The sequence below is a fragment of the Mastomys coucha genome, unplaced genomic scaffold, assembly GCF_008632895.1.
Source record: "Mastomys coucha isolate ucsf_1 unplaced genomic scaffold, UCSF_Mcou_1 pScaffold5, whole genome shotgun sequence".
NCBI classification, from domain to species: domain Eukaryota; kingdom Metazoa; phylum Chordata; class Mammalia; order Rodentia; family Muridae; genus Mastomys; species Mastomys coucha.
In genome coordinates this window covers 72189416-72214240 of record NW_022196911.1, presented here as the reverse complement: position 1 = coordinate 72214240, position 24825 = coordinate 72189416, and the positions used below count along the sequence as shown (strand labels likewise).

Genomic DNA, 24825 nt, shown 5'->3' with positions numbered 1-24825 from the left:
GCCAGTCAGCTTCCTACAGAATATCAATACCATAATGCTGTCCAGTACCTGCTGTGTGCCAGCCCTGGCAGGGGAGTGTCACACATCACCACTGCTCTTCTAAGCCTCCACCTGTGTGCAGGCGAAGATCCTCTGTGTGATAGGGAGAAAATTGGAGGTTAGGGATTAGCTTGAGGCTGGCAAGCTAGAAGAGGCACTGGGTATGGAGCATCAGGTTAGCCTGACCCTAAAAGAATGCTCCACTTTCCACACGCGGCTCTTTCACAGTGGGTCAGTGAAGGGCCAGTAGCTACCATTTCACTGAACTGCATAGATCTGGTTATCTCTGGTCAGTATGACAATTGAGATCCTGGGTGACCTGGAACTTGCTCTGTAGAGTAGGCGGACCTTGAACTCAGAGGTCCCCCTGCCTCTGCCTCCCGAGTGCTAGAATTCAAGGTGTGTGCCCCACCACTGGGCTCCAGCCCTTTTTTATTCTTTATTTTGAGCCAGTCTTTTTGACAGGGCTGACTTTAAACCCTTAATCTTCCTGCCTCAGCTTCCCAGATAGCTGGGATTATAGGTAAGCGCTACCATGACTGATTCTCGTTTCTCCATAGTGTGAGTGGCTCATCTTCTAGGGATCCTTCATGTATCTCACCAATTGGCTGCCTTTTCCTAAGGGATAAAGCCCCACCCCACCCCCGCCCCCGGGGTATTTGGAACCCATATCCCTACATGACCCCATTTTGGGGGTTATTGGCAAGAAATGATACTTGGTAATGAGAGGGAGACGCAGGAGAGGGAAACTGACAGGCCATGAATCTAGGCTTAGGAGGTGGGGCTGGGGCGTACTTAATGCCTTGTTTTCAGAGCACTTGGGGATAGGGGTAAAGAAATGGGAACTAGAAGAGGACTTGGCAGAGCCACAGTGTCTGGCCCTGCTCTTGGACCTTTTAAAATTCACCTCCACAGTCCCAGAAGGAGAATAAAGAGCCCTCAGCCATAAATCAGGCCACTGAGTACTAAGGTTCTTTGACCAGGCCCAGGGCCTGTTGGGTGGAGATCTGGCTGATGTCTAAATCTACCCGGTGTAGCATGTTAATTAGGGGTGATGTGACTCAGGTGTAGTAGCCTCCAGCCCCACTTTCTACATCCATGGAGGTCCCCAGGCTCAGGGAGCCCCTGACTAAGATGGTGGACCTCAGGGAAAGACTGAGCCTGGTGACTTAGACCTTTGTATACCCACCTTTGGCTAGGGCCAAAAAGGCCCAAATAAGACTGAAGGCCTTATTTCACAAAGGGTTTGTGTGTGGTGAGCAGAGAGAAGAAGGCTGAGCAGGGATCAAAGGAGGAGAGCAGAAGCCCTCCCCCAACCCCCACGCACATGGGTTGGGGGAAAACTTTCCAGTTCCAGTCTCTTTCTTCCCCTTGGTGCTCAAAATTTCAAGGACAGCTCACATCCTGTATTGACTCAGCAGTGTTTTTTTTAGGAACCCCTGCTTGCTGGGGTATAGGGATAGAGGGACGCCTGCATCTCAGGCCCATGTCTTTCTATGGGGACACATAGAGAATTCCAGTTGCTCCTGGGGCCTTATTATTTCCCTCCTAACCCTTCTTCTTCCACCACTCCCCTGCAGCCTCCTTCCTGGGGCCCTGTTCTGTTCCCGCCTCCTAACCCTACACCCCCACCTGATTCCAGAATCAGAGGTGTCCACCCTTCAACCACCCAGAGCTTTCCTTTGCTCTCCTGCACTTTCCCACCACCTTCATATTCTTCCGAGGGAGCAGTGTCTTTCTGGGAAGACGCCACTATAAGGCTGCCAACTCTGGATTCCAGGTCAGGAGAGCAGGTCCTAGTGATGGAGTACCATTGCTCCAAAATACACCCTCCCTCTGGTGCATCTCCACGGGTCGCTCTGTGAAGGTGGAAACAGTGATTGGAGGGAGCAAAGCAGGGTTGGGGAATGCTCACGGTTTAGTATCCTGTGGTATTATGTGTTCATTATGTGTCAGGAGAGAAGAGCCAGGGAGTTATGGGAGGTCTAGGATGTAGCATTAAAAGGAATTTGCTCATGGGTAGCCTCACAGAAAAAGTCAGCTCTCTACCCTTGTGATTCTTTTTTTTTTTTTTTTTAAGTATTTAAGGGATGAATGGTTTAAAAATATATATTTGTCTGTGTGTGTGTGTGTGTGTGTGTGTGTGTGTGTGTGTGTTGTATGTGAGGGTGAGGGTGCACATATACCATAGTGTGTGGGGGTGGGATGTGGAGGGATATGTGGGTCAGGTGGATAAGGTTAGGACAGCCTGTCCTCACCCTCCACCCTGTTTGAAGCAGGGCCCTTCCAGGTTGTCACTGTGCTTTGTAGTCCAGACTAGCTCTTCTGCCCTGCAGGCTAGCAGGCCGCAGGGCTTTTGAGGGATTCTTCCGTGTGTGTGTGTGTGTGTGTGTGTGTGTGTGTGTGTGTGTGTGTGTGTGTGTGTCTCCCCCACCCACCTCACTGTAGGGGTGCTGGAATTACAAGTCAGCCACTGTGTCTGACTTTTAGGTGGGTTCCAGAGGTTTGAACCCATATCACTAGGTTTGCAGGGCAAGTACTTTTCCCAGCCGAGCTGTCTTCCTGACCCTCTTACCTTTCTTTTAGTGACTTGCCAACTCTGTGGACTCTAAAAGTCATTACATAAAGTATCTGTTCTGTGTGAGCCAGTGCATTACACAAACTGAAAAAAAAAAAAATTCACAGAACTGTTCATATTCCGTCACTGTCCTTCCTCTAGCAAATTCACAGTGAATTCATATTTTTATAGTCTCCTAGCCTTTTCCATTCCACCCTATTTAAATAAAGAACAGAAGTGTTGGTCATGATCTACAGTGTTTGAAACAAAATAGTGGCGTTGATATTAAAGGGCCCTCACTAGCTGGGGAGCAGTGGCTCAGCCAGCTGACTGCCATCATTAGTGTACTGCTGCTGTGGCTCTTGCCACATTCGCTTCAGTATTGCAGACTTATTGTTCTCCTTCCATTTGATTTATTGTTTTAAGATATGACTGAGGAAACACATGAGAAATGCCGCACTTATAGTATGTAAGAGGTTACCGTATAAGTGTATGTTTAGACTGGAAATGAAGTGGGCTTACTAGAGCTGGTTACACTAGTTGCTCTTGGGAGGATCTAATTTTGGGCCTTTTCACTTCATTGTTGAGAGGGAGACAGAGGCTAGAGACCTTAAAGACATGCTGGTTCCAGTTGGGGTCTTTTCCCCTTACAAATATGGAAGATTGGTTTTCTTAATGTGTGATTGGGCTTAACTGTGCATCATGACTATTCAAATGACTCTGCATTGACTCCTACTTCTGTCTAACCCTCAGTGTTTCCTATAGCCAGACAGGGAGGAAAAGAGATGGTTTGCCTAGGACCAAACATCTGGCATAGCTTCTCACACTCCCATCGTGTGTTGGATCCTCCTGGGGATCATTTGAGGTCAGAGTACCCAGAATCCTTTAGGCCCACTCAGAGAGGGCTGACTGGATTCTGAGCCAAGTCAAACCCTTTCTGTTCCTCCAGAACAGTGGTTCTCAACCTTCCTGATGCTGTGACCCTTTAATACGGTTTCTCAAGTTGCAGTGACCCCCCCCAACCATAAAATTATTCCATTGCTACTTTATAGCTGTAATTTTGCTACTGTTACGAGTTGTAGTGTAAATATCTGATATGCAGGATGTCTGATATTTGACCCCCTAAGAGACCCACAAGTTAAGGACAGCCGCTTTAGATTCTAGGCAAGTAAAAATAACCCTTGGACTGGCTTGGTGGCATACACCTGTAATTCTAGCATAGGTAGGGGGATTGGAATGAGTTTAAGACTGGCTTGGATTATATAGTGAGTACCAGTCAGGTTTCCATAGTGAGACCCCATCTTAAGAATCCTCCCCATCCACCCTCAAAAATAATAGACTTAAGCTAGCATTTTTACACTCATGATCTCTTTTAATCCCCGCAGTGTGTCAGTCAACCTGTCTTCTTTGTGACAAAATACTTTACATAGGTATTCCCCCTCTGTGTGTGTGCAATGGGGTGTGGGGTGTGTGGCCGGCACACACACCCCACACTGATGGCCGATATTGGGTGTCTTCCTCTATGGCACTTGACCTTAGTTTTTCAGACAGGTTCTAGATAAGTGTCGTGTTAAGACCATGGACTGCAAAACCGTTATATGAAGCGTACATTTTGCTTCACAACCAGGCTGGTCTTGAACTCACAGAGATCTTCCTGCCTTTGCTTCCTGACTAATGGGATTAAAAGTACACACATGCGTGGTGAGGCAGGGTCTCTTAATGAACCTGATTGGCTGGATAAGATTGCTCCAGTCCCCAGGGATCCTCCTGTTTTTGCTCCCCATTGCTAGAATTACATGTGCATAATGCCATTCCAAGTGGATGCTGGAGAGCTGAACTCGGGTTCTCATGCTTATGCAGCACCTGCTTTATCCTCTGAGCCATCTCTCCAGTCCCTACATAAATATCTTAAAGACTTTTTAAGCACTTAAAAGGTTTCAGAGCTTCTATCCATTGGCCAATTGGCTTCATGTTTCTGGATGTGTGGTGATGTTTCGTATAGTTTTGTGCTACTGCCTTTGCTCTGGGACCGGCCGTGCTGCCAGCTCCCACCCAGCTTCCCTTTTGCTCTACCTGCCTTTGCTCAGGAAACTAGGCTGCACTACCAGCCCCCACCCAGCTAACCTTGAATCCCTGTGTGAAACACACAGTTTGCTCCTTTACAACTTGCTTTCTTGCTGGATGCTGGTCCTACTTAGCCCCTGTCAAACATCCCTGGCCACCCACCTGTAGTAGTGGCCACAGGTCCCAGCTCCCTTCGAGACCTCATGTGGTTGCTGTGTTCTTCTCCCTTCAAAGCATAGCAAAAACTCCCTCTCTCTTTCCTTGTGTCTCCTTTACCTCCTGGTACCTGGAAGTCCGGCCTGTACCATCCACCCAGCAATTGGCCCCTGGCTTTCTTTACTGACAGGTCAAGAACCAATTGGGAAACAGGACCTTAGCATGAGAACCACCCATTTCGTGGTGAGGCAGAGCACATGGTAAGAGAATATGGCAGGGAGAAACTGAAATGAGGTACACCCCTGGAGGCCTACCTCCTGCTTTTTACTATCTCCCCAAAACCATCAAGTTATGAGTCCATCAGTGGATTACTCTGCTCTTGAATTTAGAGCCCTCGTGGTCCATTCACCTCCCAGAAGCTTGTCAACCAAGCAACCAAGCAAGCCTTCATTCAGTACATGAGTCTGAGAGACACTTCATTCTATGGAAGATTGTTGCCCCTATTTTAAGGATGAAAGGGGACCTGGCATTGTGATTAGTTGCTGCTGGTAACTTCTCCTGTGGGGCACCTTCTGTAGGGGGCACGCAGGGTCTCCCTCCTGAGTGGCAGTCACATGGGCATCTGGTCTTTATGAGCGTTTCTGTCTAGACATAAACCCGTGTTCTCCCACCTCCATTTCTCCCCATGATGGGCAAGTGTGGTGTTAATGGAGCAGAAATGGTTGTTAATTTTGTAGTGCATCATTGAGAGGGTTAATGAGAGACCATCTGGTCTTCTACCCAGTTGCTTGGAGCGGCCCTTCTCTCTTGATTGAGGCTGACAAGCATTTTGTGGACCCCGAGGCATCTCCTGAGTTAATGTTCCCTGACTTGGAGGTTTGAGGGGCACCCACCTTGGTAGGCAATCGGAGCAGTGTTCTGTCCCTGGTGTAAAACCTTCAGTGAGTGAAAGCAAAAGCTGGTCTCTTTCTCTAGCTCCCTGGAAAGGAAGGATGGAGCACAAGCTTGGTGTCAGAGCTGCTTGTGGCCTGAAGACTCTCGGTGACTGTTTGTGGCTGGTGAGCTGGTCCCCACAGCCTGGACCTTGCAGCAGGTACCTGCAAGCATCCTTGAGGCAAAGCCCTCAGTCCTTTCCAGTTGGGTGTGCATTTGTAGATTCAACCAACTGCAGGCTGTAAATATTCAGAGGAAAATGCATATCTTGAGCACATGCAGAATTTTTTTTTCTTGTCACGATTCCCTAAACTAAAGAAAGGAATAATGAACAAAGCCCAACCCATCTGCCTCTGTTCCTCTCAGAATATTCAACGGGACCATTCTGTTCCCACCATGTCTGGTCCAAACTGTCTTTAAGATTTCCCCATGCCTGGAGACCCCCCTCGTTATACATTCTGATTCCCCAGCATCTCAGCATACTCTCCAGGTTATAACCAATGAAACTCCTCATTGTCCCACAACAAACCAGAGGGTCTGTATTCTGACAGGTGCCTCTGCTGCGCTACTGCTGGCTCAAGGAGCATAGTTTGGGTCAGAGTACCCAGAATCCTTTAGGCTCAGCATCCTGCCTCACCTCAGTCATCACCGCCTCCAGGAGGCCTCCCTGGCTTGACTGTAGTACTCATCTTAACGAGATGCTAACTGAGCTTGCTCTGAGCTGCATCCTTTAGCACTTTCTTATCTATCGTCTTACTGTGAAGCTGTGTTTCATGCCAGTTACCAGTTCTTCTTTGCCAGGTTCTATCCTAAGAGACTGTATGCATAGGATGCTAGACACTGTTCTCAGCACTTCACAAACAGCATCCCATCTAAACTTCACCTACCTGCCAAAGTGCCAGTTGTTTCTGTTCTTTTTAAATGGAAGCGGTCACCTGCTCTTCCTTAGGTCACTGCCCAGATAGCTGGGGGTGTCCATTCTGTAAATTCCCATAGGTGAGACCTTCTGGAGGACCTTTTTCAGTGTTTGAAAAGCTCTACTTGCTCAGTCAGATTTGGAGATGGGACACTTAGCTATTTAACGCTTTGTCCTTTCCTCTACCCTTGCTATTGCTAGGTGCTATGGCTGAGCTGCAAACGCTTGACATGAGACAGATGAACAGGCACAAAATGACTTTAATTCAGTGCCTATGCAGTGAGTCCCACAGAAGATGTGAGAGAATGCTCAGATGGCTGAAGTGTGTGTGTGCATATGGTCCTTTTTATCCATGGCTTCTGCATCCACAGATTCAGACAACTATAGATGAAAAATCTTCAGCAGAATGGGCAGTGTCTTTACTATATGTCATGTAATGACAGCTTAGAGGACAGAGGCTAGCCCGTGCCTAACTGCTGAGCTCTAGCTCTAGCCCCTCCCTGTGTCTCTTATTTACTCTTTGTAGTACTTGGGGTGAAACTCAGGACCTTGGGAAGACTAGGCAAGCACTGCATGATCAAGCTACAACCCCTTTATGCTGTTTAACACAAAGGATTTCAGCATCCGGGGGTTTTGAGATCCCTTGGGGATCCTGAGCTCAAGTCACCCCCCATCCCCACTCCCATATTAGTACAGATTCCTGAGTGACACAAAGGAATAAAGACCTGGGGCTTCTGGGGATGGTGGCAGCACAGGCTGGGGGTGGGGAGGAGGGGCCGGGGTAGGGAGGCTTTGTTTAGTGAATTCAGGTTATTTTGTTATTTGTTAGAGCATCTGAGGTAATAAAAATGGTCTGGACCAGCCCTCTTCCTGTTATAGGTACTTTACTAACATAGATTTCCTTTGTAAATGTAAATTTATTTTAAAATGACATTTTTTTTTTCAGAGCTATTTCCTCGTCTGAGTTGTCTTAGAATAACTAGCTTAAACCATGCCAAAGGAGCCAGACTAAGTTTATTCCCCAGGACCCACCACATAGAAGGAGAGAACTGAGTCCAGCAAGTTATCCTCTGACCTTCACACACTGGTTGACACAAGATGCACCATCGCCTGCACATATGCACACACACACACATAACAAATAAAATAAATGTAATTAAAAATGTTTTTTAAAACCCAAGAAATACAATTTGAGGTGGCATATTCATGGGAGGGGTGCCCTGAGCTGAGGGGCGGTGGGAGGTTTTGGGTGCTTTGTGATTGGTTGGGAGTGGGGGTAAGGCAAAGTAGCATGCTGGAGACAGCGATCTGGTTTTCCCTTCAAAACCTGTTTTTCTAGCACACGAGCATCCAAGAGAATTGTGAGCAAGAAGGATGCCAGGAGGAGGGAGAGCTGGGTGCCAGGAGAGGAGAGAGCAGTTGGGAAAACGCCACAGAGCTCAGGTCCATGACCCTCTTTGTCCTGGCTGTAACTCAGGGTTGGCCTCAACCAGTGAACCCTGTTACTCAGCCGAGTGTCCTGTGAAAGTGAGAGGTCTCATTCTGCACCCGCAGGTTTAGCCTCCTGTTGTACATTTACAGAGAGCCTCCGGAGATGCCTCTAATGTCCACCCCAGAAGGACCTAGGTTCCAAAACCCATTCCAGCATTCACTTAGCCAGTGACTGTCCTTTACCTCCCAGCTCCCCAATTCCTATAGGATAGGATCTCAGCTCCTTAGAGTGACATAGGAAGCTGGCTCCGATTGCTTCTTGGCCTTTCAGCTGAGATCAAGAACAAAGGCAGATGGATGCCTACTTATCTCTAGCGCAGCCTTTCCTGGTGCTCCATCCACATTAGGAATCTCTTACCTCATGGTTCAGACCCATCATGCATTTTGCAAATTCTGCTCTTTGCCTGTAGCATGCATTTGTGCCTTTCTGGGCCAGGCCAAGATGTGGTTGAAGGTCACCTCAGCAGCATCTTACTCAGGAGTGGGGTCTAGACCCAGATTCCTGGCCCTAGAGAGAAGCTCTTCAGAAGTTTCTGGAGTCCTTCAGTCCCTCTCCACAGAAGAGTCAGCTATGGACCCTGGCTTGCAGGGAGAGGTGAAATCAGGTGACTCAGTTGTCTTTCTTTGAACATTTGTTGTTTCTTGACACCTTTGAGTAAAAATAGAACTGAGAATGACTGAAGTGAAATGCTGCCTTGGAGTCCTGGAGATCAGAGGTGGAGAGGTGGGGCCTCCTGGGGAAGGTGTGTGCCCAGCCCTCAGTGAGCCAGAAGGGGCCTTCTGAGCTGGAGCCAGGCAGTGGGTGGGCCTTGGCCTTGGGCTGACCCTCCAGGCTCTAGAGCAGAGCTGCTCTTGCTGGCACTTTCTGTCTCCCCTGGGGAATGGTTTCAGGACTTGCTGTAGGAATTCCTCTGGGGCGTTTGTGAGGTTTCCCTGGGACTTTCTGTATTCAGGTCCTGGCCTCAGGCAGGAATGGCTTCAAAAGAGCTATGGGTACCACCCTGACTATTCCACTGCTGAAGACTTTCTGATAGTCTGCTTTGGGGGATCAGCAGCTCCTGCTCTTTGTGCAGGAGTTGAGGAGCGGGCTGGGGACACAGTTCTTTGCTTCAGCCTGTCCCCTTCTCTGGAAAGGGCATGTACTGTTGATTCACGCACATGTGGACCTTGGGGACCTGCTGGGACTATTTCCTCCACTCTTTATTCCTTTGAGCATTCTTTCTTTATAAGATGGTGAGGTAAGAAATATATATATATATATAATTGACCTGTTGTCAAGTCCAGGAAAGGGTTGCCGAAGTTTTTAGCAAATAAAAATATAAGATGCTTTCAAGTTTGAGATCTGCCTAAACCATCTGTTTGCCTTTAACCAGTGTGGGCAGTGTATTGATATCTATGAGGGGAAGAAGAGAGGAGAGGAGAAAAGAAAGACTAACTATAGAGCTCATTGGTAGAGCACTTTCCTTGCATATGCAAGGGACTGGGTTGGACCCTCAGCATTGCAGGATGCTATCATCTGGTGGGCTGGTAGTCCTAGCCATTCTGCAGGCTGAAGCAGGATGAACTCTTGAGCCTGGGCAACATAACAAGACTCCTTTCACCCAAACAACAGTAGCAATAGCAGCAACCAAACAAAACCTCCAAACCAAAGAACAAACCAAAAGCAGCAAGCAAACAAAATCCTACCTAGGGTGCTCACTCAATTAAATTTGAATTTGAGATAGGAATGCATTGGTCCATTTGCCACTTGATTCAAATGGGAATCATCCAGGAGGAAGGAAACTGAATTGAGAAATACTTCAATCAGATTGGCTTCTAGGCTCCCTATTGGCAGTGCCACCTCTGGGCATGTGGTCCTGGGTTCTACAAAATGTAGGCTGGGTCAGTGATGGAGAGCAAGCCAGTAAGTGCATTTCTCCATGATCTATCCTTTGTCTGTCTCCATGTTCCTTCCTCTAGCTTTCTGCCTTGAGTTTCTGCCCTGGTTTTCCTCAGTGGTGTAAGCCAAATAAATTCTATCCTTCCCAAGTTGCTCTTGGTCAGAATGTTTTAGCAATAGAAAGCAAGTTAAGGCAATAATGGACGAGTTGAAGAATACTGTGTACCATGTAAAATTTGGGACATATGTATATACTAAAAATCCATTTGTTATTTATCCAAAATTCACATCTAACTGGATGTCTCACTTTTATTTTATTTTAAGTCTCGGTCTCACTATGTAGCCCTGGCTGATCTGGAACTTGCTATAGATCTGGTTGGTGTCAAATTCACCGTACAGTCTGCCCCTGCCTCCTGAATGCTGGGGTTAAAGGTGTGCAGTACTGTGCCCTCATATATTGTGTTTAATCTGGTGTCCCTGCCACTGGATTAAATGTGATATATAGACTTTTGAGGATCCCTTTTCTATGTGCTATTCTCTCCTTATGCCCAGAGACCAAGCTGATAAAATTCTGGGAGTTGTCATAGAAATATTGAGATTGTTTTTTGGAGAATTGACACAAAAATAATGATGGGATTTGTGGAAAGATGCCAGCGAAATTTGCTGAGCAATTTAGCACTTGCTGTGAGTCCCACGTGTTTCCCAGGACTTGATGTGCATGAAGGCCTTTCTTCCCAACAGCCCATGAAGGAGACACAGTGGGTAAGCAATCCTTGGCCTTGCTCTTCGGTTTGTTTCGTTTTGTTTTTGGTGGGCTGTACTGGGGATCGAACCTAAGCCAAGGCCTCTGGAGTGCTGCCACCCAGCTAGATCCCCAGTTCTGTGTTCTTGCTCTTCACCAGGATGCTATATCACTCTGTCTTGTCTGCCCAACTGCAGGAGTTCAAAGACTTTTGTTGTTTTCCAAGGTCAAGGACATGGAAACTTACAGGGGTGGGCTTCACAAAGCAGGTGATGCACAGCATGCTCCCAGAGGAGAAGTGACTCCCTGCCTTGGTGCCCTGTGGTCTTGATGTGGAGAGGAACAGCCTGGCCTGGGGAGCTGACATGGGAGATTATAGTTTCTTGCCTAACACCCTGACTGTCACAGAGACACCTGCAGAGTGTTAACCTGTCCCAGGTGTAGTACACAGCACATTGCTGAGTGTGTACAGAGAGTCTCACTGATGTGAGAATCCCCGACAGGCTGACTGAAGTCTGTACTGCCAAGTCCTGACTCTTGCTCAATTTCAGACTTAATTCACAAAGACTGGTGCCACTGTGTGATGTCTTCCTTAGAGACTCACAGTAATTTTCCAGGACAAAAATTTTTCGGCCTGGTGAGATGGCTCATCGGTTAAGAGCACTGACTGCTCTTCCGAAGGTCCTGAATTCTGATCCCAGCAACCACATGGTGGCTCACAACCATCTGTGATGAGATCTGTCGCCCTCTTCTGGTGTGTCTGAAGACAGCTACAGTGTATTACACCAGAGTGAGCCTAGGTCCTGAGTTCAATTCCCAGCAGTCACACACATGATGGCTCACGGCCATCTGTACAGCTACAGTGTACTCATACATATAAAATAAATAAATAAATCTTTAAAAAAAATTTTTTCCCTTTAAGAAATGAGTTTAGGGCTGGAAAGATAGATGGCTCAGCAGTTAAGATCACTGGCTGTTCTCCCAGAGGTCCTGAGTTCAATTCCCAGCAACCACATGGTGGCTCACAACCATCTGTAATGGGATCCAATGCTCTTTTCTGGGTGTGTCTGAAGACAGCGACAGTGTACTCATATACATAAAATAAATAAATCTTTAAAGAAAAATGAGAAAAGCCGGGCGGTGGTGGCACACGCCTTTAATCCCAGCACTTGGGAGGCAGAGGCAGGTGGATTTCTGAGTTCGAGGCCAGCCTGGTCTACAGAGTGAGTTCCAGGACAGCCAGGGCTACTCAGAGAAACCCTGCCTCAAACAAAACAAAACAAATAAAGGGAAACAAATGAAAAAACGAGTGAGTTGTATAGGCAAGGGTGGAGATCATGAAGTACAGCACTCATGTATTCTCAAAGAAGATGAAGTGAGTGTGGAGAGTAATTGAAGACAGGAAAATCTAGAGTCCTCAGGTATGGCTGCACCTCTGGTGTCCCTGCCTCTTAGATCACCTCTACTCCCAGTCCCTTGCCATCCTTTTCTCTCTGCCCAAGCCCTGGTCCCCAAGGAACTCCTTAGTCAGTGCTTGTTAGGAGATTGGTATATGGGGATGGGGTGGGGGTGCTGGTCCACTCATCAGGAGACCAGGCCCTTACCTGATAGCTCACCCTCTCATCCGTGAGAATGTGTGGTTAGGATAAGGGCAGGGCCTGGCTTCCAGAACTGGAGATAGAGGCAGTGAGCTCAGGGCTACTAGGAAGGAGCTGTAACATACAGTGGATCCATGGCCTGGGAGACCACAGGGAGGAACCCGGAAAAGAACAGGATGGAGGTCCAGGAAGCCAGCCTGTGTCTGGAGTAAATACACGCTGGACTACTTCTCATTGCCGTGTCAGTATAGGCCACACGGACCCACCCACACGTGCCCGGGTCTGTGTGAGAACCAGCCAAGAGAAGACTGCACTGCTGTAACTGCACAGCTTTATTCCAGAGCAAGGGGTTGTTAGTGGTGAGTGTTGGCTGGGTGCTCAGCTCCAGTGAGTCTTAAACATCTCATTTCTGCCCGGGTGCCTATAACCTCCAAAGAGAAGAAAGAGAAATCCCACAGCTGCAAAGCTTAGATTTAAATCCCTGCACTCCCACTTAATGTCCAAGTAGCAGCATAAAGCAAGTTAGGCTGGTGCTCTCTCCCTCCCTCTGCACCTCTCCTCCTTCCCTCTCTCCTCCCTCATTTCCTCTCCCTTTCCCTCTCTCCTTCCCTCCCTCCCTCCCTCCTTTTCTCCTTCCCTCCCTCCCTCCATCCCTCCATGCTAGGCAGATGAGCTCTGTAGGCCTCAGTTCTGTGTCCTTGAGAAGGGACAGTGTGTCTGGGTCTGTAGAAGGCTAAGGCACAGCTACCTCCTGCACTCTTCTCTCGGCAGCAGCACCCCCTGGAGGCTGGAAAATAAACAACACTGTCTTTGACAGTATCTCTACTGTTTCCTACCCCACTCCATCCAGAGGAGATGACTGTGAAGTCCAAAACCTTGTTACGTTTTAGTCGTCTGAAGTGGCAGGTACTACTGAGTGGGTTCTCTAGGGCCTTTGCTTTTTCTGTGGAGAATGATAATTTATTAGCAGGGCTGTGGGCTCCACAGGGCAGCTGTTGTCCCAGTCTTGTCTTCTCTTCTCTCCCCTCCCCCCTCCCCTTTCCGCCCCTCCCCCCTCTCTGTCTCTCTCTCTGTCTCTCTCTCTGTCTCTCTCTGTCTGTCTCTGTCTCTGTCTCTGTCTCTCTCTCTCTCTCTCTCTCTCTCTCTCTCTCACACACACACACACACACACACACATACACATATACCAGTCTGGTTGGTGTTCACACCCTGCTGGTTGTGTAGACTTGGTGCCAAAGGCTGGACATTTTGTTCTTTTGGTTCTGTTATACCTGCACTTCTTAGGATAGTGTCTGAGACACAAGAATTACTTCTAGAGGAAGGGAGGGAGGGAGAGAGAGAAGGTGGGTGGTTCCAGATTCAGTATTTTCCTTAGAGCCAGAGAGATGTGGGTATGAATATTGATTCAATGAAGCCATGTTCTCGTCGGTAAATTTGGGCTACAGTGCTTCCTGACTAGACCAGCTACAGCTTGACTCAGTTACGGCATATGTAAGTGCCAGGCCCGTGGGAGGCACCTGCTAAGTCATTTTCTGCCTTTTACAGGTGCAAAGGGCTCTGTTCTTAGCTATGCTTGTATTCTCCCCTGGGTCTTCCCCTTTTTTCTTCAGTCAGGGCTTGTTGTGGGTCTCTGTCCTTGTAGCCTTTGTATACTTATTATATACTCTATTCACTTGCCCCCACCCCCACTCCAGAGAAGAGTCTGTTTCTCTTGACGTGCTGCCCCTGGTCTATGGCACAAAAGGCTCAGAGTCCTGGGTCATTGTCTGAGTCCCAGGTTCCCTGTACTTTGAGCATAATTGAGCCTTTCAGAGCTCTGGGCCTGAGGCTACAGCAGTGGCTTTCACTGATATGGGAGGCATGAAGCATGGGTGGTGTTTGTTTGTTTTATTCTTTTTTGAGTAAGGGACTTACATAGGTTACTAGCTGGCCTGGAACTCAAGCAGGAGAGATCCACCTGCTGCTGCTTCCTGAGTACTGGGATTAACTTAAAGCATGCACCACCACACCTGGATGAAACCTGGTTTCTTCCTATTCCACCTCAGCTACTTGCTGGCTGTGTGACCTCAGGAGGTCCTGTAAGCACCAAGAGTTAAACTACCCCCTGCATGTCTTTCATTTCCGTTCCATATGTGAAATGCATCATATACATAAAAGTACATGTGAAAGATCAGGTTTGGGGGCTGGAGAGATGGCTCAGTGGTTAAGAGCATTGACTGTTCTTCCAGAGGTCCTGAGTTCAATTCCACATGGTGGCTCATAACCATCTATAATGGGGTCTGATGCCCTCCCTCTTCTGTCATGCAGGTGTATAAGCAAATAGAGTATTCCTATCCATAATATAAATAAATAAAACCTTTAAAAAGAAAGATCAGGTTTGGATTAATAGGGACTAACAAGATGTGTATGTGTTAAGTTTTAACATTACAATCTCGAGAAAATCCTGTGTGTCTTGATGTATTTGTTTGCTAATGCAAGGTACCCCGAGCTCCGTGCTCACACAGCAGGAAGATGCCCTTTCTCAGGTCTGCACACCAGAAGCTCCAGATAAAGTGTGGCAGGGTTGGTTCCTTCTGAGAGGTGAGACTGCCGCCTTCCTATGGCAGTTGTTGACTGTAGAAACCACCAGGATTCAGTGTCTTTGTCTTCCCCCAGCTTTGCCTGTCTGTGTTAGGATTCCTCTTTGGTAGGAGGATACAAGTCACATTGGATTAAGGCCTGCCCCCAGGACCTCATGTCAACATCATTGCCAATAGAGATACCCTGTTGGCAAATCAGGTCCCATTCTGAGGTCCAGGACTCCAGCAAATGTTTTCCTATAGTGTTGCCCCAGCACACACTGCAGTAGAGGGATCTGCTGTCTTGAATTTTGTGTTTGTCATTCTCGCCTTTATTTTACTATGTAGGTATAGAGGTTATCATATATAATATATGTTGTATATGATATATATAATATATGATATATATGTACACACACATATACATACATATACACATACATACATACATAAAACAAAGTCTCACTATGTAGCCCTGGCCAGCCTGGAACTTGTACTGTAGACCAGGCTGGCCTTGAACTCACAGAGTTCTACCTGTCTCCACCTCCTGAGTGCTGGGAGTGAAGGCACCACCGTGCCCAGGTATATGTTCCTAATTAATATATGTAGTTTTGTTTGTAATTTATAGAAATAATATTATTGTATCTTTCTGTAACTCGCCTTTTTTGCCATTTAAGACTTTTGTAGGTTCATCTTTGTTCTCGCCTATAGCTCTAAATTATTCATTGTCAAAGCTGCCTAGAATTCTGTAGTAGGAATGAACTACGGCTTGTTCAGTGCTATCGATGGAACTCCCACATTTTGAGACAAAAGACCATTAGCACTCACTTATGTATATATTCCCACATTGTGCGCATATTTAATGTGAACGTGAATGGAGCAAGCTTTACAAAACAGTACCTATACATAGTAGGTAAGATACTATTTCGCAAGGGTTGGTGGTATATGTAGTTCAGTGGTAATGCCAATTATGTGTAAAGCTCTGGGTCCTGTCCCCAGCTCCATAACAAAAGAAATTCCTTTGCAATCCGTTCCAAAAAGCAGCCTACCAGAACAATTATACAGTCCACTAATGAGCCAACCTGCTGTTTGAAAGAACGGAAGGTTGATGTACCCGTTGTGTATCATGTGTCTGCCTTGATGGCTCTGTGGGTCCCTGCCTGGCAGGTAACCCCAGTCCATGGTCCTGCTGGTCTCACCAGCTGTCTGTCTGCACACCCACTGAGGCGAGACCACATGTCTGGAGGTTTTCATCCTCCCATCTGTCACCATTGGCTTCTCAAGGTTCCTACTGAATATGCTCTAGCTGTGGCCTTGGCCCTGTGGTTGCTATAGACCAGAGATCACCACACACACACACACACACACACGCATGCACGCACACAACTCTCCCCAGACATTTTAGCTGCATGTGCACTAGGACAGCACTGGCTTAGGTTATAAGCCTGAGGTCCTAACTTGGCCGCTTAGCAGCTGTGTGTCTTAAAGGAGATACTTGATCACTCCATGCCCCAGTTTCCTCATCTACATAAGATGGGGACAGTAGTGCCTCTTCCTGCCTTAGCCAGAAGCTGAAGTGACTCTAGCTCTTTGCTAGGTATCTGTGGACACAGTGGCTTCCTTGGACAAAGGTCAGAATTTCACACCACCTGGTGGGGCTAAGGTAGAAGAGCAGCTTCTGGATGCAGGCCGCTGCAGTGGGATGCTGGCTCTAAGTTACCCGGCCATATTGCTTCCAGCAAGTTGCCTAGACGTTTTGTTCCTAAGCTAAGGCTTCTGCAAAGTGGAATGATGGTGAAGCTGGGCGATTAACCCGAGGATTGGGTTTGATAATGCACATAAAGCTTGAGTATAGTGTCTGGTTCTGCTTCCACAGCTTACCCAGCCCCTGGCAAGGGAGGTGGCTTTAAAACAAAGAACAGAAAAGCTTTCCATATGCTGGGCGGTGGTGGCAAAAAGCTTTCCTTTTTCTTTTTTCTTTTTCTTTCTTTCTTTCTTTCTTTCTTTTTTTTTTTTTTTTTTTTTTTTTTTTTTTTTTTTTTTTTTTTTTTTTTTTTTTTTTTTTTTTTTTTTTTTTTGTTTTTTTGTTTTTTTCAAGACAGGGTTTCTCTGTGTAGCCCTGGCTGTCCTGGAACTCACTCTGTAGACCAGGCTGGCCTCAAACTCAGAAATCCACCTGCCTCTGCCTCCCAAGTGCTGGGATTAAAGGTATGCGCCACCACTGTCCGGCAAGTTTTCCTTTTTTCATAGGGCACCGTGACCCTTGTGCAGGGAGCAGCCACCTGGCCACTTCGATTCCCTTAGTAAAGGTTCAGTTCTCAGAACCGTCCCCTTGAGCAGAGGCCTGGGCTCTTTGCCACTGGACTCTTCAGACACAGCCTTTTTTCTGTGTGGGCAAGTGACAGCTGTCTTCATTTAGATTTCCACAGGATTCAGCGAGGATCCCATGATTCGAGTTGAAGCAAAGGTCATCCAGTTGACAGACATTCTGTGTTCCACAGTGGGCACTTTTCTACTCTCCATGGCTAGTGTTCTGACTACCCTGCCCTTTCTTTTCTGGGTACACCCATAGATGGAGTGGGAAGACTTTCTCTCCGTGTGCATCATCTGTCCTCAGCCTTCATGATTAGCCACAGCTGCTCATCCCCACCCTTTTGCAGTTCCCCTAGTTCTTATGCTTCCTTCAATCAAGAGTCTAATTGGTTTTCCTTCTTGCTTAGAACCTTTCAGAGCCACCTCGCTTTTGGGAGAGCCAGGCTTAGTAGTAACATGCCTGTAATTTCAGCCTTCAGGAGGTAGAGATAAGGAGACCAGAAGTTCATAGACTTTCTTGGCTACAAAGCTAGTTTGAGGCTAGCCTGAGCTGCCTGAGACCGTGCCTCAAAACATAGGAAAAATAAAATAAGAGCAAATCCTTCCTTGGCTCTCTGTTGCTCTGTGGGAGGAATCTAGCTATTCTTCACAGACCTCTGAGCTTCATGGGTGTGGCCTGCTGTTCTCTCACATCTAGTCACTTAACACTACTGTGACATTGATACCTCAGTATCCCCCAAACTCAGCACATCACCTTCTCATTTTGATTGCCTGAAGACCTTCAAGCCCACTTAACTACCACCACCCCTTCCAGCAGCTCTCCAGTGCCTAGCATGGTGAATCGTATGGAGGCTTGTATTAGTTAGGGTTGTCTAGAAGAACAGAACTTACAGACTCTCTTTTGTCTCTGTCTCTGTCTCTGTCTCTGTCTCTGTCTCTGTCTCTCTCTCTCTCTCTGTGTGTGTGTGTGTGTGTGTGATTTCTTAGAATGGCTTATAGGCTGTGGCCTACCTAATCCAACAATAGCTATCTATCAACAGAAGGTTCAAGAATCCAGTGTTTGTTCAACCTGAATGTCTCAGCTGGTCTTCAGTACATGCTGGAATCCTAAAAAAAGTAGGTTGTAATGGCAATGAATAAATGAACTTGCTAGCAAAAGAAAAAGGAGGAAGGCTTTATATAGGCTGCCAGCAGACAATGTGGCCTGGATTAAAGGTGGATCTTTAATCCTCAAAGATCTGGATTAGAAGTGGATTTTTCTACTTCAAATGATTTTGTTAAGGAAAAAAAAATCACTCACAGGTGTGCACAGCCATTTGGATTTTAGTTACTTCCAGATGTAGTCAAGTTGACAACCAAGAACAGCCATAGCCATGCTCAGGATCATGTAACAGCAGACTGTCTTAGCTGTACAACTCCATAGCTCTGTGGTCTTGAGCTAATTACCAACCTTCTCTGTGCCTTTTTTGCCTCATTAATGACACGAGTTGCTGGTTAGTTTTTGCCAACTTGACATAAACTAGAGGCACCTGGAAGGAAGGACCCTTAATTACAGAAGTGTTTCCCTTGTAATGGCTTGTAAGCATGTCTGGCATTTTCTTGATTGTTGATAGGTGTGGGACAGCCCAACCCAATGTGGGCAGTGCAGCCTGTGGGCTGGTGGTCCTGGGAGATACAAGAGAGGAAGCTGAACATGAGAGTCTGGAAGCAAGCCAGTGAGCAGCTTTCCTCTATGGTCTCTGCCCTCGATTCTCCTTCAGTTCCTGCCCCAACTTTTTTCTCCATGATCCGCTGTGATCAGGATGTGTAAGCCAAATAAATCCTTTCCTCCCCAGGTTGTTTTTGGTCATGGTATTTATCTCAGCTGTAGAGCCCAAACTAGGACACATGGGAACTGAGAATTAACTGAGCTGAGCCTTCGCCTGTTTGGAGCAATGAATAAATGCATTTTGGTATCTGCCCATCATGAGAACAGGGATTGGCACCTCCTCTCCCAGTGTTGTCCCTGTCACCTAGCACAACCCTGGCACACAGTGCACACTGGACATCTGTCGGTGGGGCGAAGGGCCCTTCCTCTTTTTGGAGAAATACTTCTTAGATAGTTTGCCCATCTTTCACTTGGTTTAGGTGTCTTTCATGGTTGAGCTGTAGAGTTTCTCTAGATGTTCCAGATTCAAGTTTCTTGGCTGAGGAACCAGTTTCATTCCATGCATAATCTTTTCGCTTTCTTGATGGTATCTTCAGAAGTAGAAAAAACTTTTAATTTGATGATGTACCGTTCTATATTTTCTTTTACTGCTTTTTGTCTTAGTTACTTTTCTGTTGTTATGAAGAAACATCATGACCAAGGCAACTTATAAAATAAAGCGTTCTGTTGGAAGCTTGCTTACATTTCAGAGCATGGAGCCATGCAGGCAGGCAGACAGGTGGGCAGCAGGTGGGCAGGGCATTGGAGTCATAGCTGAGAGCTCACATACTAAGACTCAACTGTGAGAGAGTGAGCGAGTGATTGAGAGGAAATTGGTTGGGCTTTTAAAACTTCAGAGTCCATCTCCAGTGACATGTCTTCCAGCAAGGCCACACCTTCTAATTCTTCCTAAACAGTCCACCAGCTAAGAACTAAGCATTCAGATATATTAGTCTATGGGGACCATTCTCATCAAACTGCCACACTTTTCATATTGTTATCTAAGAATCCTTTGTCCAATCCAAGGTTGGGAAGAGTCACTGCTGGATTTCCTTCTAAGTATTTCTTAGCTGCAGCTTTTACTTGTAGGGCTTTAATTCATGCTCTTATGTGTGTGACTGTTTTTGTTTGTGTTTGTTTTTTTGCATGTATGTCTGTGTACCACATGCATGCCTAGAGTCTAGAAGAGGGCATCAGAGCCCCAGAACTGGAGTTGCAGATGGTTGTGAGTCACTCGGTGGGTACTGGGAATCATACCCAAGTCCTCTGGAAGGGTAACCAGTGTCTTAACTACTGAGTCATCTCTCCAATCCCCTTTAATTTATCCTCTTTTTTTTTTCTCCTAGTTTTCAAAACAGGGTTTCTTTGTGTAGACTTGGTTATCCTGGAACTTGCTCTTGAGACCATACTAGCCTCAAACCCACAGAGATTCCCCTGCCTCTGCCTCCTGAGTTAATTCATCTTTAATATTAAGTGGTTTTGTTTTGTTTTGGAGGCAGGTTCTTACTATGTGGTACAGGCTAGCCTCAAATTCCTGCCTGAGCCTACTAAGTGGTTGGGTTACAGGTTTGAATGGTAGGATTACTCAGTTAAGAGTGTTGCTTTGTTTTCCCAGGGACTTACTGTGTATCCCTGGCTGGTCTGGAGCTCACTGTGTGGATTGGGCTGGCCTTGTTCGCAGATAACTGATGGCTTCTATTTATCCTGAGAGCTAGGGCTAATGGCGTGTACCACGATGCACAATCAAGCAAGAGCTTTTGGTATGCTTTACCAATGAGCTACCTCTCCAGCCTCAAGTTAAATTTTAAAAATTATTATCGTGTGTGTATGTGTGTGTGTGTGTGTGTGTGTGTGTGTGTGTGTGTGTGCATGTATAGGCATGTGTATGCTATGCTTTGTGTGGAGATCAGAGGACAACTTTGGGGTTCTCTCCTAATTTTACATGAATCCCAGGGGTTGGACTTGTTACCAGGCTTGTATGGCAAGTTCCTTTACTGACTGAGCCACCTCAATTGATGGCCCCTAAGTTAAGTTCCTAAATGAATTCCTCTTCACTGTTTTACATGTGCATGTATCATTTGTTGAAAAGTCTGTTTTTTTTTTTTTTCTATAGAATAGCTTTAGCACTCTTGTCTGGATTCAGTTGATGGGAGGCAGTGCTTTCCTCAAATGTACAATGTCCTGGTTTAATCCCAGTACCAGAAAACAAAACAAAAAATCAATTGGCTACCTGTAGTGGCTCCTTTGGGAGACTAAGGTGAGGAGGTTAGATTTGAGGCCAGTTAGGCTACAGAGAGAGACTGAAAAGCAAAAGAAAAAACATTCCTTGACCATAGATATACAGGATTATTTCTGGACTCTTCAGATCTGCCCTGAAGATGTTTATTGGAAGCCACTGCCAGCAGTTTTCCACCTCTCTGTAGTCTTGGAAACTCCCGCAGGACTCAGGGCGAGTTCCTGGGCATCCCATGGTGAATGCTTCTCTCAAGAGGCTCTCTGAGCTAATCATTTCCCGCATCTGTCAGGGTGGCCAGGGAGGTTGCAATGAGGCACCCCAGTGCAGGCCTCTGCCAGAGTGCAGGTCCCAGAGCAGGGCCTGTTTGTGTGAATCCCAGCTACTGATTGGGTGGGTGCCCTGAATGCCCCAGGTAGGAGAGCTCCGAGGACCAGATGGGAAAGCGAGCCAGCAGCTGGAGGGAGGCATTCCTGGCACTACAGGCATTTGCACTGACATTGGCCTTCGCGGGAGGGCGAGTCCTGCATCCATGGGTAGGCACTCGGAGGCTGGGGTCTCTAGCCTTGCCAGCACTCCTGAAAACATGGGCTCTTTGCCTGTGGCCTTTGGGGGGGCTGGTGGTGAGGACTGGGTGAGTTGACCCTTCAGATTTCCAGATTTTCTACTTTTCTGAAGTTGGTGGCATTGATGAGCTAACGGGTTGGGTGGGTCTTGGCAGGTATATCCTAGATGCAGAGCGAATAGAACTCCCGGGGAAGCTATGAGTCCCTCAGGATGGGGCTGAAAGTTTGGAGGCATCATGGGGACATGTGAGCTTGCAAGAGAGTGCTGAGATTGTGGGTATCATGCAGCTGATAGAGTGTATGAAGCTATATGTGTCCATTTCAGATTTGTTTGTTTGTTTGTTTTTGTTGGTTTGTTTTTCTGTCTTGGAGACAGAATACAGGACTGTGTGCATGCTTCTTAACAAATGCTCGGGTCCTGAGCTGCACCCCCCAACCCTCCACCTGTTGACTTCTGAAGAGTTGGGTTGCCCGTGGGTTCAGAGGAGGGGTGGGCTGCAGGGTGCGGGGTCAGTGGGTGAGAAAGGAGTCTTATGAGAGTAGAGTGTACCATGGCACAGTGTAACTTTCCTGATCTTCCACAGGTGGCATCCACTGCAGTGACACTATGTTCATTAGGGATGTGGGAAGAGAAGCCTCTGCTCACTTCATGGTCTTGGTCCCTTGGATTCAGCTCTCGAATGGAAGGGGGAGCAGAGTGTCTGTAGGCTGCACACCTCTCTCCTCCTTCCTCATTTGTTCTCCCCCACCCCTGCCCACCTCCGTGTGAGAACAGAGGTATGTGAGTGAGTCTGAGCCACTCACTGCCTGAGAATTGCATCAGCCTGGCCTGGCAGGCTGGAGCGGGAGCCTGTTGCTATGGTGACTCCCAGGCTTCAAACCAGAGGGAAGGATGAGGTAGTGGAGGGTGTGTTTTTCCTCACTGTGTGGTGTTGCAGTATGGCAGGCACCCAGTTCTGGTGGGCCTACATTCCCACCACTCCGTAGAGGTGTCATCTGCTTCAACAGGCAGGATGGGACTGGGCCAAAGGATGGTAGGCATCAAGTGTGTTTAACAAAGGACACAGTGGCCCCTCCATGACTCCTCCTTTTGGGGTAAGACTGGAATTTGACTACGTGAGCTAGAATTTGGAGACAGAGAAAGATCAGGGTGTATCTCCCAGAGCTCCAAATCTGAGATATAAACCTGCTTGGGCTGCCTTGTGCAGGTTTCCCCTCCCTCCCCCTAACAGAATACATCATCTGGCTGAGTGTAACAGACTTGGGCAAGCAGTCAGATCTGTCTCTCATCTTCGTTATCAGTGGGAAAGGAGACAGAATTCTGTTCTAACACACTGAGCACCTGTCAGGTGTCAGCATCCTGGTAGAGCCGCCTCAGTTTTCTGACATAGCCTATGCTCTGCTCTGGTAAGGAAATGCTACCCCTACATAGTACAGCAGCCAAAGAGCGTAGAGCTTAACACCGTGCTCACAGGGCTACCTCACAACTCTGCTTCTCTGTCTTGTGCCTTTCTGGATTCCAGGGACCTCTCCAAGTCACAAACCCTTAAGACGTCCGGGGAAGAAACATACTTGTCCTTAAGTAGGGAGCCTGAGCAGTGTCTCTCCAGGAAAGATCCCCAAGTCTGCGTGGGGTGTGACACACTGCGGCCGGTGTGATCTCTAGACAGGAGTGACAATGTTGTGGCCTGCCATGGTGCATCCTGGAGGCAGAGGAGACCCTGTCAGGGTGGAACGTTACAAAACATTTGCTTGGGATATTCGCAGGCCCTCGGGTCCCTTTGCAGAAGTGATTAAGGGTGAATAAGATGTCTGGATCTGAAGGGCCTGGGCCTGTTGAAAGCTCAGAAATCGGGTCTGCCAAACAGAGCTTTCAGTCACAGCTGAAATTCACTCAGAATGCACTGACTCATCCCTCCTCACCAAAACCCTTTGCATTTGGCTGCTATTATTATCCCATTTTGAAGGCAAAATAGAGGCTCCGAGAGGTTATGGTGACTTGCCAAGGTCACACAGCTGATAGGAGGTGGAGGCTGGGATTCAAGCCAGGCAGTCTGATTCCAGAGCTTGACTTCTTACCAAATGTTCCGCTGACTCTTACCTTCCAGAAGGATGATTGTGAGTCGGCTCATGTGAGCCCCCCTCCCCTCAAACCCAGGAGAGGCAGAGGAAGGAGCGGGCACACAAGTGCGCATGAACTTTACCAGTGCTGGAGGGACAGCTGGGGACCGTGCTGCGAGCTGTGCGTGTTGGTGGCTGTGCTTTGTGCTTTTGCAGGAGTGTGGGGTTAGGGAAGCCACTGTCTGCACTACCCGCCCCTCCCTACTTCCCTCCTTGAGTGGTTGTTTCCAGGTGGGGGTGGGCTTGCATGGAGCACATGCCTAGACAGCTTGCCCAACTCTGTGGAAGGGCCCTGGTCTCTCAGGAAGGAGTCCAGATCTGGGACTGAGGATGAGTGGCAGCCACAGAGGGAGCAGGCTGTCAGATTGGGGAGCACAGCTAGCATGTGTGAGGTCTGTCCTGTTGTGCCTCTGTTATACTTGGCAGTGTGTGTGCTACCCACACAGCATGCAGCTGGTCTTCTTGGGCTCTTTCCCAAGGCCAAGACAGTAAGAAATAAGAACAACAAGAATAACTTCAGTGATGGTAATAACAGACAGCACCATCACTTGCTTACATGCCAGGCTTTACCTAAACTAACTCATTCAGCGGCCACAAAAAACTCTGTGAGAGTCCGAGTGCTGCTCTTAGCTCATTTTATAAACACAGAGGTTAAGCAGTTTGCCCAAATCACACAGTTATTGATGGATTCAGGTAGCCTGGAAGTCTGTATGCTACCATGTCCTCTTACAGCTCCTGAAGAAACACCTGGGCATCGTAGGCCTCCTCTGGCCTTCCGTTCAGAATCCCACCTTCATTTTTTTCCTGAGAGGCTGGGATGTGTCATTTACCTGCCCATCTGCCCCATGTGTGAAGTGCGATTTTCATTATTAGCCAGGCTGAAGTTTTTGTGCAAATAGTGTCTGCCATTGTCTTCACATCCAGGCACAGAAGGGACAGAGCTGCCTGACCTATAACCCAGCTGATCTACCT

The 24825-nt window shown here is 47.4% G+C and overlaps 1 protein-coding gene across 3 annotated transcripts in view; it reads left to right on the top strand.

Annotated features, from left to right (window-relative positions):
- Abr (ABR activator of RhoGEF and GTPase) overlaps positions 1-24825 on the top strand; it is a 203665-nt gene that overhangs the window by 63502 nt on the left and 115338 nt on the right. The window lies entirely within an intron of this gene.